General features: G+C 42.5%; 1 protein-coding gene across 1 annotated transcript in view; it reads left to right on the plus strand.

Annotated features, from left to right (window-relative positions):
* The window catches only part of LOC106871634 (cilia- and flagella-associated protein 52), a 159,344-nt gene that overhangs the window by 56,758 nt on the left and 90,002 nt on the right, over positions 1-12,584 (plus strand). The gene's annotated exons all lie outside the window — the stretch shown is intronic.

Here is a 12,584-nt window from a genome sequence, read left to right on the forward strand (position 1 = left end):
GAAGTTGAGCGTCGACGCTGTAGACCGGTTACTTGGTACAGAAGATTCTCACACGGTTGTTCTGACTGTTATCTTTGTGGTGGAAACAATCCACTCGAACAGTGCAGAGATGAAACCGCTGTCGTTGTTGGTGTGTACTCTGGTGGTGGTGCTGGCGATGGAATTGTAGTAGACAGTAGATTGGTGGTGATGACGTCATCGCTGGAAACTGGCTGGAGCTGTGTTCCATGTGTGGTCTACAACCAGACGTGAAAAGGTCTGTGGTCGCGACAAACAGGCGTAGTGGAGCAGGCTTATTTATAGATGAAATAGGGCTCACCGGAAACGCAGAAAAACTCTCTCTCACATGACCTTATCTGAAGGCCACGATTGGATGGTATGCACCCTGGTGCGAAACAGAACTGGAGATAAATGCCGTGCAAATAAGAACCAATCAGGGTGGCGGACACAAGGGTCCAAGCGGGCCGAAGGCTTTATCATTTGTAATTAAATACCGGAGAGAGAGGTTTCACTACAGCAGCTATAGTAGTATTATTATTGTTACTTTACTGGTATTGTGATGGTTGTAGTACAATATTGGTAAGTTTAATGGTGGAGTGGTGTGATGGTGATGCTAATTATAGTGGTATATTCATAACTGTAAGGTGTTGAACCTTGTGAAAATATTTCATTCTCTATAGCAAAAGCACTGCATATTACTGACTTTACCTTAGGTAGAGAGAGAGACTGATTTAATGTTGGCATGTTGAACTGCTATAGCTGTTGTTATCATTTAGCTGGGCCATAGTACAAAAGTAGGCAATTGTAATCCATAAGTCAACACCCAAGCTGTGTATCACTTTTGGTAATATGGTGTGCAGAGCAATGATTCGATACTTTACAGTGTTGAGATTGAATTCACTTTCACAATATTAACTCTTAAGAAAATATTTTCAAATATACAAAAACATACATACAAAAAAAATGTGAACTGGATTCCAAGAAAAAAATTTTACAAAAAGAAATATATGAAAAATAAATTCTAAAATGTACTTAAATTTTTAGAACATATGCTAAGGAATAAATATATGTAATAGACACACACAGTTGAGTGTGCGCGCGCGCGCACAGACACAGACACACACACACATACGGTAATAAAGATGAAGCAAATGAAAAATTCTATGACATGTATTTCAGTAACAAAAATTTATTTTTATTAACATGGTATCATACAACTTGACATGCAATAACATGCAAGATTATATAAGATTATGCAAGAATGTATTTACATAACATTTCTACTTTGTCAGGTAGTACTCCATCAAAGGTTTATTAGATGATATGCACCAAATGGATTCATGGTAGCATATGAAATTTTCAAGTGGAGAATAATTAAATATATAATTTGATTCACTTAGGGATGGTAAGGTTCCTCTTGGACCAGTAACCAATTAAAATTGTCAACTCTGTGTGCTAAACATGTTCTTTATTATCAAAAGAAAGGACAAATTGAAAATGGGAGTGTACATTAGGCTAACAGCAAATCAATTCTTTGACTAAACAAGGCAGACAGATTCAACATATTCAGTCATCTATTGGGGAAGTAGTTATAATTTAGTCTGTTATATTTAAATAAAAGAAGGAAAGGATAATATATTACAATAAATAAAAGTTAACTTCCACCATTTCTTATCAATAATAGTGGTCTCAACATTGCTGGCCAACAAAGAACAGGAGAGAGATGAAGTCATACTATATATCCAGACTGTTATGGAAGTTCATCTGGCACCTCTGCTCTACCTCTCAGAAAATGTTCTCCATCTACAATGCATCAGTCCTCTCCATTTTCCCCTAAGGAGCAGAAACATGGCCCTTCTCAAAGACCCTAGCAAAGAGGATTGCAGTTTCAGCAGCAGAGCCCTGGGAACCATCAAGAACATGAGATGGTATCATCATGTTTCCAACAACAGAGAACTGCATGCACATATACATCAGCCCACAGCCTCCCACTTCATAGTTATCTGTTGCATGCACTGGTATGGACATGTCCTCCATCTCCCTGCTAGATCATCCCACCAGGGCCTTACTCTCATTCAACACTGCAGCTGTGGGCTGGAAAACGCCTCATGGCAGGTCCTGTACCAGATGGCTGGATGTGATTGGGGGAGATCTCCAGAGGCTCAGTGTTAGCTGGGAGGATGCAGACGGTCTGGCATGAGATCACCAGTGATGGAGAGCACTGGTGGACTGGTTGACTCTGTGCATGATATGCCTCGGGGACCACTAACTTGGTATAACCCCAGCTCCATGAAGCAAGAGCATGAAGCCAAGGAGGAAGTAAAGAATGGTAATAGATAATACTAAATATATACACGTGAGTTTTGTAGGGAAGTGGTTATACACCATTAGGTGTACTCCGCTTCCGTACATTAAATTTCTTGAAGAAACAACGGAACGCAGATTCTGAACAACACAACAATATTTATTTACAGTGGAATTCGGCTTACGCGTGAAGGGAGTTCGGTAGCTCGTCGCCTTTGGTTACTGAGACGCCTTCAATGAAGTTCGTGGTTATTTGTGAAGCTCTGGTGCTGAGTTGTAAGAGAGCTCTGTGGGATGTCTAGGCTCGACGGAGATCAGTGAACGAAGAGGCTGAAAAGAAGCGCGAAAGCTTGGATGTCGAACTCTACGCATGTGCATGAGACTCTTCCTGTATTCCTTCCGGAACTAGTCCCTGCGCATGCGTGGATAAACTTTCCGGAAATGTCATCTGCTATTAGGCGTCACTACATGGCTCCCCCTCGAGTGTCGAAAGCACGAAAATAGAAAATTTGGAGGGACGCCTGAGGCAAGATGGCTACCAAAAACACCCACAAGATGTGGCACAAATATATATAATGAAAAATCAAAAAAAGTGATGTACAATTGTGATATACATGCATGCATGTACAAAAGAATTGAGAATGACAAAACAACCGTGATGACAACTGTCCAGGAAACTGGAATCACGCGATGTAAAAGTCTGATTTTTTCTTTTTTTCCCTGAAAGGAAAGAAGATATTCAATAGGAAAGCACTGAAATTGTCCAATGAAACACAATAAGTTAAACATAAATAGTCTTTGCCAGTTTCTTTGGCCAATGCACTGTCCTGCCAGATCTAGTGACATAAGGATCACTTGAGTTTCGTTGCAATGATGAAGGTGGAGTGATTTCCGGAGTGTGTTCTTGTGATGGTGTTGATGTATGGATTGGTAAAGATGTTGACAGTGGTGTGTGCGGTGTTTGAAAAACGGGCACGTCGTCCACGGAAGTTGAGGGTTTTTCAAGGTACGCTTTTTGCAGACGGTCGACAGACACAACCTCTGTACGACCATTAGCGTCGACCTGGAAAAACTTTGGCGTGCGAGAAAGCACACGAAGGGGTCCTTTATAGGGAGGAACAAGGGGTCCTTTGACAGAATCATCCCTAACGAATACTTGAGACCAAGACTCAATGTCTGCTGGCACTTGAGAGGGAGGTGACTGTTGTCTGGGACCCATAGCTGGAAGATTGGAGAAATACTCCCGCAACCGAGTAACATAAGACTCTGGATGAGGTGGTTGTGACGAGTCTGGTACCACCATCGTACCAGGCAACGCCAGTGTGGTCCCATAAAGAAGCTCCACCACAGAGAAACCCAGGTCAGCTTTGACCGCAGTCCGGCATCCAAGGAGGACGACCGGAAGAAATTCAACCCAAGACTACGGGTTGGGCGAGGTGCGTAAGGCAGCCTTAAGTTGCCTATGAAATCGCTCCACCATCCCATTAGAAGCGGGATGGTAGCTGGTGGTGCGTATACGATGCACCCCCAAGATTCGTGATAATTCACGAAAAAGCACGGCCTCAAATTGCCGGCCACAATCTGTGGTCACACTGGACGGTACACCATACCGAGAAATCCAGCCAGACACGAAGGCTTGAGCGACAGTCTCAGAAGTAATATCAGCTATAGGAATGGCTTCTGGCCAGTGGGAGAACCGATCGACACATGTTAACAGATATGAGAACCCACGACTCACTGGCAATGGTCCAACCAAATCAAAGTGGACGTGACGGAAACGGGCCTCGGTGGATGGAAATTGTCCAAGTGGGGCACGGACGTGCTGGTGAACTTTTGCACTCTGGCACTTCAAACAAGAGCGTGCCCAAGCAGTGATCGACCGCCGCATGTTGGGCCAAAAAAAAACGAACTGTAATAAGTTTGACTGTCACAGAGATGCCCGGGTGTGACAAGGAATGAAGGACGTTAAAAACAGAACGTTGATGGTTCTCAGGCACTAAGGGCTTGGGAGAACAAGTGGAAGTGTCACACAAAATAGAGCCTTCGGAGGAAGGGAGCGGAAGATAGGCAAACTTACAAGTATGGTACTTTGGCGAAGTTAAGTCTAAACTCGACAAAGGCGGTTGCTCCTGCGAAATTGCTAGCAAATCAATTTCCGTGGGAGTGGAAATAGAATACACGGGGAGTCGCGAAAGAGCATCAGCTGGGATGTTCTCTTTCCCTGGCACATGACGAGTGTCACCTGTAAACTGTGAAATAAAGTCCAGGTGACGAAAAGCACGAGGAGAGAGTTTGTCCGTTTTAGAGGATAGAGCGAAAGTGAGGGGCTTGTGATCAGTATAAATCACAAACTCCCGTCCCTCGAGCTGATGTTGGAAATGCTGAACTGACAGATAGATTGCTAATAGCTCGCGATCAAAAGTGCTATATCTGCGCTCGGCAGGCTTTAGTTGGCAAGAAAAGAAAGCCAAAGGGTGTATGTCTCCATCTATGGTGTGGTGTAAGACAGCACCAACCGCGGAATCTGATGCGTCCATAGATAGTGAAAGGGGGGCTTCAGGAGCCAGATGTGCAAGGACAGGAACGGAGGATAATTCCCGTTTGACGGACTCAAAAGCTGACAATGTCTCAGCAGAAAGAGTGAGTCGAGCATCCTTCTTAGTGTGGCCTTGCAGTAGCCTAGTTAATGGAAGAAGCTTATCAGCACATCGGTGTATAAATCTTCTGTAAAAATTGACAATCCCCAAGAAGTGGCGCAACTGTCTTAAAGAAGTTGGAGGTGCGATGCGTTGAATGGCATCGACCTTTGAAGGAAGAGGTCTGATTCCACTGGGATCAATAAAATGTCCAAGAAACTCCAGAGAAGATTGCCCGAAAATACATTTATTCGGATTGACTTTCACGTTGTATGAACGGAGTCTCTGGAAAAGCAGTGATAAATGGAGATGATTTTCTTCCGTATTGCTAGCGATGAGTTTGTCATCAACATAAGCAAAAACAAAATCAAGTCCACGGACGACCTCATCTATGAATCTTTGAAAGGTGCTGGTAGCATTTCGCAAACCGAAACTCATGAACAGGAATTCAAAACAGCCGAAAGGAGTGGTGATGGCTGTCTTAGGAAGTCCTCTGGATTGACCGGTATCTGATGATAGGCCCGTACCAGATCAGTCTTAGAGAAAATGGTGTGCCCATGCAGGTTTGCCGAGAAATCTTGCAGGTTCCTAATTGGATAGCAATCTGCTATCGTCACGGCATTAAGTCGCCGATAGTCCCCCACCGGGCGAAAATCCGTGTCCCCTTTACGGGCCAAATGAAGAGGAGATGCCCATGGGCTGGTGGAGGGGCGAATGAAGCCGAGTTGAAGCATGTGTTCAAACTCAGCCTTGGCCGTCTTAAGACGGTCAGGCGCTAGACGACGTGGGCGTGAAAAAATGGGTGGTCCAGTCGTCTTGATGTAATGGAGGGTGGAATGCACGGGCTTCGCCGGTTTGAAAGTGATGTCCACCAGCTCCGGAAAAGACACTAAGAGTGAATGAAAAGCATCCCCAGCAGTGGCAATAAAAAATGCTGGGCTAAGAGGGGAATTGGTAGAGCTCCTTGCCGGCGTGGAAAGGTATGTCGAGTTGTCGACAAGCCTCCGATGTCGGACATCTACCAACAACTGGAAGTGATTTAAGAAATCCGCACCTAAAATAGGATACAGAATGTCAGCTATGACAAAACCCATTGAAAGTCTCTACGAAGACCGATGTCTAAACGTAGAGAAAGCTGACCAAAAGTAGGAATCGGGGACGAGTCAACGGCGTGCAAAACAATCGCCGAGCGGCGAGGTTTGTCTGAAGTAAGGCGAAGTGGCCAAATGCTACAACAGGAGCCAGTGTCAACCATGAAGAATTTCTTTGAAAGTTGGTTTAGTGGAGGAAAGTGACGTGCTCATTTTCCCCTTGACTCGTTTCCCGTTTGTTTGAAAGAACAAGGCTGAATACATTTTCGCGCCTTGTCAGCGAAGGTCTCATGGTACCAGCACATACCATTTTTAGATCTGTTGCTTCCCCGATTTCAAGAAAAGCTGCGATTACGGGATCTGCTCCGAGACTTCGAGCGAGAGCAGCAGAGGTTGTCTACATGACGTGTGAGATTATCGATCATGCGAAACATCTCATCGTTGGACACAAAAGAGGACTGCCGTGGAGAAACTGTGGAGGCCTCAACACACTGCCAAACAGTGCAAGAAGGGTTACCCGAGTATTCGAGAACTCTATCGGCCATTGTGGCCACTTGGTCCACAGTGTTCGACTCGAATGCCGTCGCTAGAATAGTTTTAACGTGTGGCGGCAGACGAGAAAAAAATATCTTGCAAAGAAGTTGGGGCATCTGTTGATTCACCGCTTAACTCCCGTAAATGTGTTAGAAATTCCGTGGGAGTTCTGTCACCGAGTTGTTTGTCTGCCATCAGCTCATTGAATCGGCTGGTGGCAGACCTGGTGGTCCTGCATAGGATTTCGGTTTTTACCTCGTCATACGTGACGTCATCCTTCAGAGATGTGAATAGGTCTTTAGACACTTTTGTAATCGATGGAGGCAGATTGCAATAAAGCAACTTTAACCTCTTAGTTGGTGAAACATCATAAGCGTCAAAATAAGCCTCCAACTGGGCGAAATAAACATCGGTATCACCGATGAATGTGGGTAAACTATGCGACATATTCTTATTGGGTTGACTCCGTCAAGATAGGAAAATGGAATGGAAAGAAACAATGAAAACGAAACCGTATGAGATATTCGAGAGGCCAAAAAAAAAATTTTCACCGCTAATGAAAAAGACACAATAGTGTTCATGTTCTTGTTTTGTGTTTTTTTTTGTAATTTACGGTGTGCACAAACAAAAGGAGAGAAAAAAAAGAAAATTCGTAAAAAATACAATTGTGTTTGCTTTTTTTTTCTTCTTTTTTTTTGTGTGTATGTGTGTACTGAATACAGGGAAAAAAATTATCACCCACCTTTGTCACGCTGAAAAGGAAATATAACAGAATAAAAGGGCAGAAAATTAAATGAGTGCGAGTTATTAAAGCTGTCCTGCTAGACAGAGTCCGAAGCAACGTCTATGGTGAAATATAGCGATTAAGATTAACCACGAAAAACGCACGTGTAGTCGGGCAGAAAATCACTGATCTGTTGTTAGCCTTATCTCGCTGTCCAAGGCTTCTGTTAAAACATGTGTGACAGGCGACGGCTTGTGTAGTATTGATGTGTTATGTACTCACTGAAATGTAACTGTGCATTTTACTGCTATTTTCAGCAAGTAGAGGATACTGTGTAAGAATGAATTGACGTCTCGTGAAACATGTAGAAAACTGCTCAAAAAGTTGTTAGGATGAAATAACTGTGAAGTTTTTTGTGTGAAAAACCACAAAGGTCTCAGCCGCAAAGAAGTCTTTGGTTATAGGCTCTAGAAGTCATTGACAAAATGAAAAACGTTAACGTAGAAAAATTTTCTTAGCTTTTCACTTGTAATGGATGAGAATGTAGAGGCAATCCTGAAGTTGAACGTCACGAAGAATACGAATTCAATAGCTGTTGAAACGAGGTCTGTCGATCTTTTAGCTCGGGGTATCAATTGTAGTATTATTGGTCGGCAGATGAGAATTTCCCGGCTGCAGTTGTTCTTTATTCGGGGTCACCAATTGTAGGGAAGTGGTTATACACCGTTAGTTGTACTCCACTTCCGTACATTAAATTTCTTGAAGAAACAACGGAACGCAGATTCTGAACAACGCAACAATATTTATTTACAGTGGAATTCGGCTCACGCTTGGAGGGAATTCGGTAGCTCATTGCCTTCAATGAAGTTCGTGGTTATTTGTGAAGCTCTGGTGCTGAGTTGTAAGAGAGCTCTGTGGGACGTCTAGGCTCGACGGAGATCGGTGAACGAAGAGGCTGAAAAAAGCGTGAAAGCTTGGATGTTGAACTCTACGCATGCGCATGAGACTCTTCCTGTATTTCTTCCGGAACTAGTCCCTGCGCATGCGTGGATAAACTTTCCAGAAATGTCGTCTGCTATTAAGGCGTCACTACAGTTTCATACAGAATGAGATTTATTTAATTTAAAATATAAGTTAAAAAACAAATTAATTATAAAAAAATACATATAAAGCAGTTAAAAACTAAACTTTGAAATGAATCTAATTTATAAGGTCAAGAGGGTAGATTAATATCAAAAAGTTGAAACCAATATTAATTTAATAAATTAGCATATTAATCAATTAGTGTAAGTGATTATGAATATGCAGATATACAGCTATAATATCCTATCCACATACAAATTAGTAAGATTATGATAATATTCCAGCTATAGAATCTATGAATGGATAATAATAGTATGATTCAGTGTAAACAAGGAAGGGAGCATAATAAGCAAGTGTGATAAGGAATGGAGCCATTTAATTAGGTCTGTAGTGACGCCTGGTTCCAGTCGCCATTTTGGGATTTTCATCCACGCATGCACAGGGATTAGAGCCTTCTGGAAGGCCTGCCGGAAGCCCCTTATATGCATGCACAGTCATCAGCAGCCGCTAGGCTTGACCGTTATTCTCTCTCTCTGTCTCTTCTGACCAAGACACACGCATCTTGGCCAGCTCCATGTAGCTGGAATACTGAAGGCGCCACACGACGTTGGCTAACCGGTGAAGAATGCCTTCACATTTGTGATTAAACTGACTCTGTTGCTTCCACACCAAGGCAATCTGGCTACTGATTCTCCCAAGATGTAATGCTTGTACAGATGAAAAATAAATATTGTTATTTGTTTGGATATTCTTGTTCCACTATTTTCCTTCCATGACTATGTAAGGAATTGTGTGGCACTTATCCAGTACCAACCTTGCTTCCTACAATTGGTGACCTCAACGTGATATCCAACACGCAGCTCAATGTTCACATGGAGGTTTACAAACTGATGACCCCGACATGATCATGAGGTCATGCCCGATGTGATTCCGACACGCAGCCTGACATTCACACAAACATTTACTAAATGATGAACCAGTGCCAGCTTCATGACCAACCACTCTTTCACCTTTTCGCTACAGTTATTTCATCCTTTATCGTCTATTTTGTCTTACACAAAATGACTGGTGGGGGGCTTTGTAGCGTACTTCTCTCTCTCTCTCTCTGTTATATATACATGGATGCGGACGTAGTAGATAACAGCTAGCCTTCAGCCACATCTTTGGACCTTGTTGTGTCCACCACTCTGATTGGTTGGTATTGGTGCATTTTGTCTCTTGTTCTATTTCGCACCAGGGTGCAACCCAACCAATCGCTGCATTCAGATAAGGTCACGTTGGACAGTCTTTCTGAAGGCGGTGATTGGTTGGGTTGCACCCTGGCGCGAAATAGAACAGGAGACAAAATGCGCCAATACCAACCAATCAGAGTGGTGGACACAACAGGGTCCAAAGATGTGGCTGAAGGCTAGCTGTTATCCACTAGGTCCGCATCCATGTATATATAACAGAGAGAGAGAGAGAGAAGTATGCTACAAAGCCCCCCACCAGTCATGTTGTGCAAGACAAAATAGACGATAAAGGATGAAATAACTGTAGCGAAAAGGTGAAAGAGTGGTTGGTCATAAAGCTGGCACTGGGTCACCAATTTGTAAGGACTGTGCGATCAGGAGATGGCAATGAGGAAATGGCTCCTTTAGCACATTGCCCTGTCGATACAAATAACAAACATGAAAAGAGGCTAAATGTATATAAGTGCCAAGAAGGAAAAGAGAGACACAATCGGTAGAAAGTTTAAGAGAAGGTTTTATTGATATGTCAACACGTGTGTCTGTGTGTGCGAGAAATACAGAGCATAGAAAAGAGTCTATAAGGACGTTGAGAGAAAGTCCAGACGCATGGATGGTAAATACTAGTTCGTAGGTCAAGGTACAAAGTAGTTAAGCTGCTGTAACAAGAAGTTGTGGCAGTAAGGCGGAGCCAGGAAGAAGGCACATGTGAGAAGGTAAGGCTTCAATGTTGCGGCCGGTTACTTGGTACAGGAATTCTCACAGGTTGTACTTGCTGTTAACCATGGTGAAACAATTCACAAACAGTGTTGAGAGAACTTGTGCAAGTGCCGTTGGTGGTGTGTACATAGAGAAGTTGGTGTAGTCAAGAAGACAATGGTGTTGATGAAGATGGAGTGTCCTGAATGCTGTTGAACGAAGTGTTGGTGTTCTCCATGAAGCTGCTGTCGCGTCGTCGCTGGAACTGGCTGTGTGTTCTGTGGTCAGTGGCTAGACCTCAGAAGGTCTGGAGCAGACTGACAACCAGGACGGTGTAACAGCTACCTATTTATAAAATACCATCGGCTCAAACAGGGGTTCAGAAAGACTGTCCCATGCGACCTTATCTGAAGGCAGCGATTGGTTGGGTTGCACCCTGGCGCGAAATGGAACAGGAGACAAAATGCGCCAATACCAACCAATCAGAGTGGTGGACACAACAGGGTCCAAAGATGCAGCTGAAGGCTAGCTGTTATCCACTATGTCCACATCCATGTATATATAAAAGAGGGAGAGAGAGAAGTACGCTACAGAGCCCCCCACCAGTCATTTTGTGCAAGACAAAATAGACGATAAAGGATGAAATAACTGTAGCGAAAAGGTGAAAGAGCGGTTGTTGCCACATATTGTGGGTGATCGGTAGCCATCTTGTTTCTAGCGCCACTGCAATCTTCCTATTTTCATGCTTCTGCACTTGAGGGGAAGCCTTGTAGTGACGCCCGGTTCCAGTCGCCATTTTGGGATTTTCATCCATGCATGCACAGGGATTAGAGCCTTCTGGAAGGCCTGCCGGAAGCCCCTTATGTGCATTCACAGTCATCAGCAGCCGCTAGGCTTGACCGCTATACTCTCTCTTTGCCTCTGCTTCCAACTGAGACACGCACATCTTGGCCAGCTCCATGTAGCTGGAATACTGAAGGCGCCACACGACGTTGGCTAACCGGTGAAGAATGCCTTCACATTTGTGATTAAACTGACTCTGTTGCTTCCACACCAAGGCAATCTGGCTACTGATTCTCCCAAGATGTAATGCTTGTACAGATGAAAAATAAATATTGTTATTTGTTTGGATATTCTTGTTCCACTATTTTCCTTCCATGACTATGTAAGGAATTGTGAGGCATCCATCCAGTGCCAACCTCACTCCCTACAGGTCCGATTTGATCTGGTAAATTTATTCCATTTAAATCATTTTAAACAGTTAATGTGATTTACATTATTCAACATCATCCTGGTGTATACTATTAGGAAGAACAATATATTGTGCCACTTAAATGAGTCAGAGTAAATAGTCTCAATATAGAGTAATTTTATAAAAGATTGATTTACATAATTTCTATATCAACTCAAGTATAAAATAGGGTTATAGAACAGATTTATAAGGTCGGAAAGTTCTACTGACAATGTGAACATTTAATTCTTAATTCCTTGAATTTATTGATAAGGTTGTTCTGACACTGCAAGATTTCATAATTCTCCATGCTACAAATGGTGTAACTGTAATAAGTGCTTCTGTAAGGCTTGGCATATCTAGTAATATTCCAAGATAATTAATGTGCATTCTCTTCAATTCTCATATTTTAGCTGCTATGGAAGTCAGTGTAACTTTTAAATGTATACAAGTTGTTATGTAATCTAGATTTAAATTAATTCAAAGTTGCACTTATGCCTATAAAGACATGACTTGCAGTTGTAACAGTTCATTAATAAAATCATATTTTTAGTTAAACATCTATTACCCAGCAGACATTCATTTAGCCTTTTGAGGTTACACAACCTTTTTGTTCTATGTAGGAGTTAATATGTGACAGACAAATGGTATTATCAACACTCCTATTGCTAGTATTATTGGCATAGTTTACATTAACATGTATCCCATCAATCGTATTACTATAATTTTTACAGCCACTAATACTCGGAAGGTTTGCATTAATACCACTATTGCCATTCACATTACTATCATTACAATCCCCATAACAATAACAACAACAATAATAATTAGGATTATCAGGAGGGTTCTAAGCACTTGAAAGACTACTGAAAACTTGTGGATACCTAAGGTTACAGGTAGTAGCCTTCTACCCTCATAAATCTTACCAGAAATAAAACTGAACCTGAATCAAACCAAATAATAATAATAACAAGAGCACTCAGAGAGTGAAAACCTCCACCAAGGCAACACCAACGTTCTCTCAACGATTATCTAGAGATGATTTTTAAAATG

The sequence above is a fragment of the Octopus bimaculoides genome, chromosome 16 (assembly GCF_046866305.1).
Source record: "Octopus bimaculoides isolate indiv1 chromosome 16, ASM4686630v1, whole genome shotgun sequence".
Classification (NCBI taxonomy): Eukaryota; Metazoa; Mollusca; class Cephalopoda; order Octopoda; family Octopodidae; genus Octopus; species Octopus bimaculoides.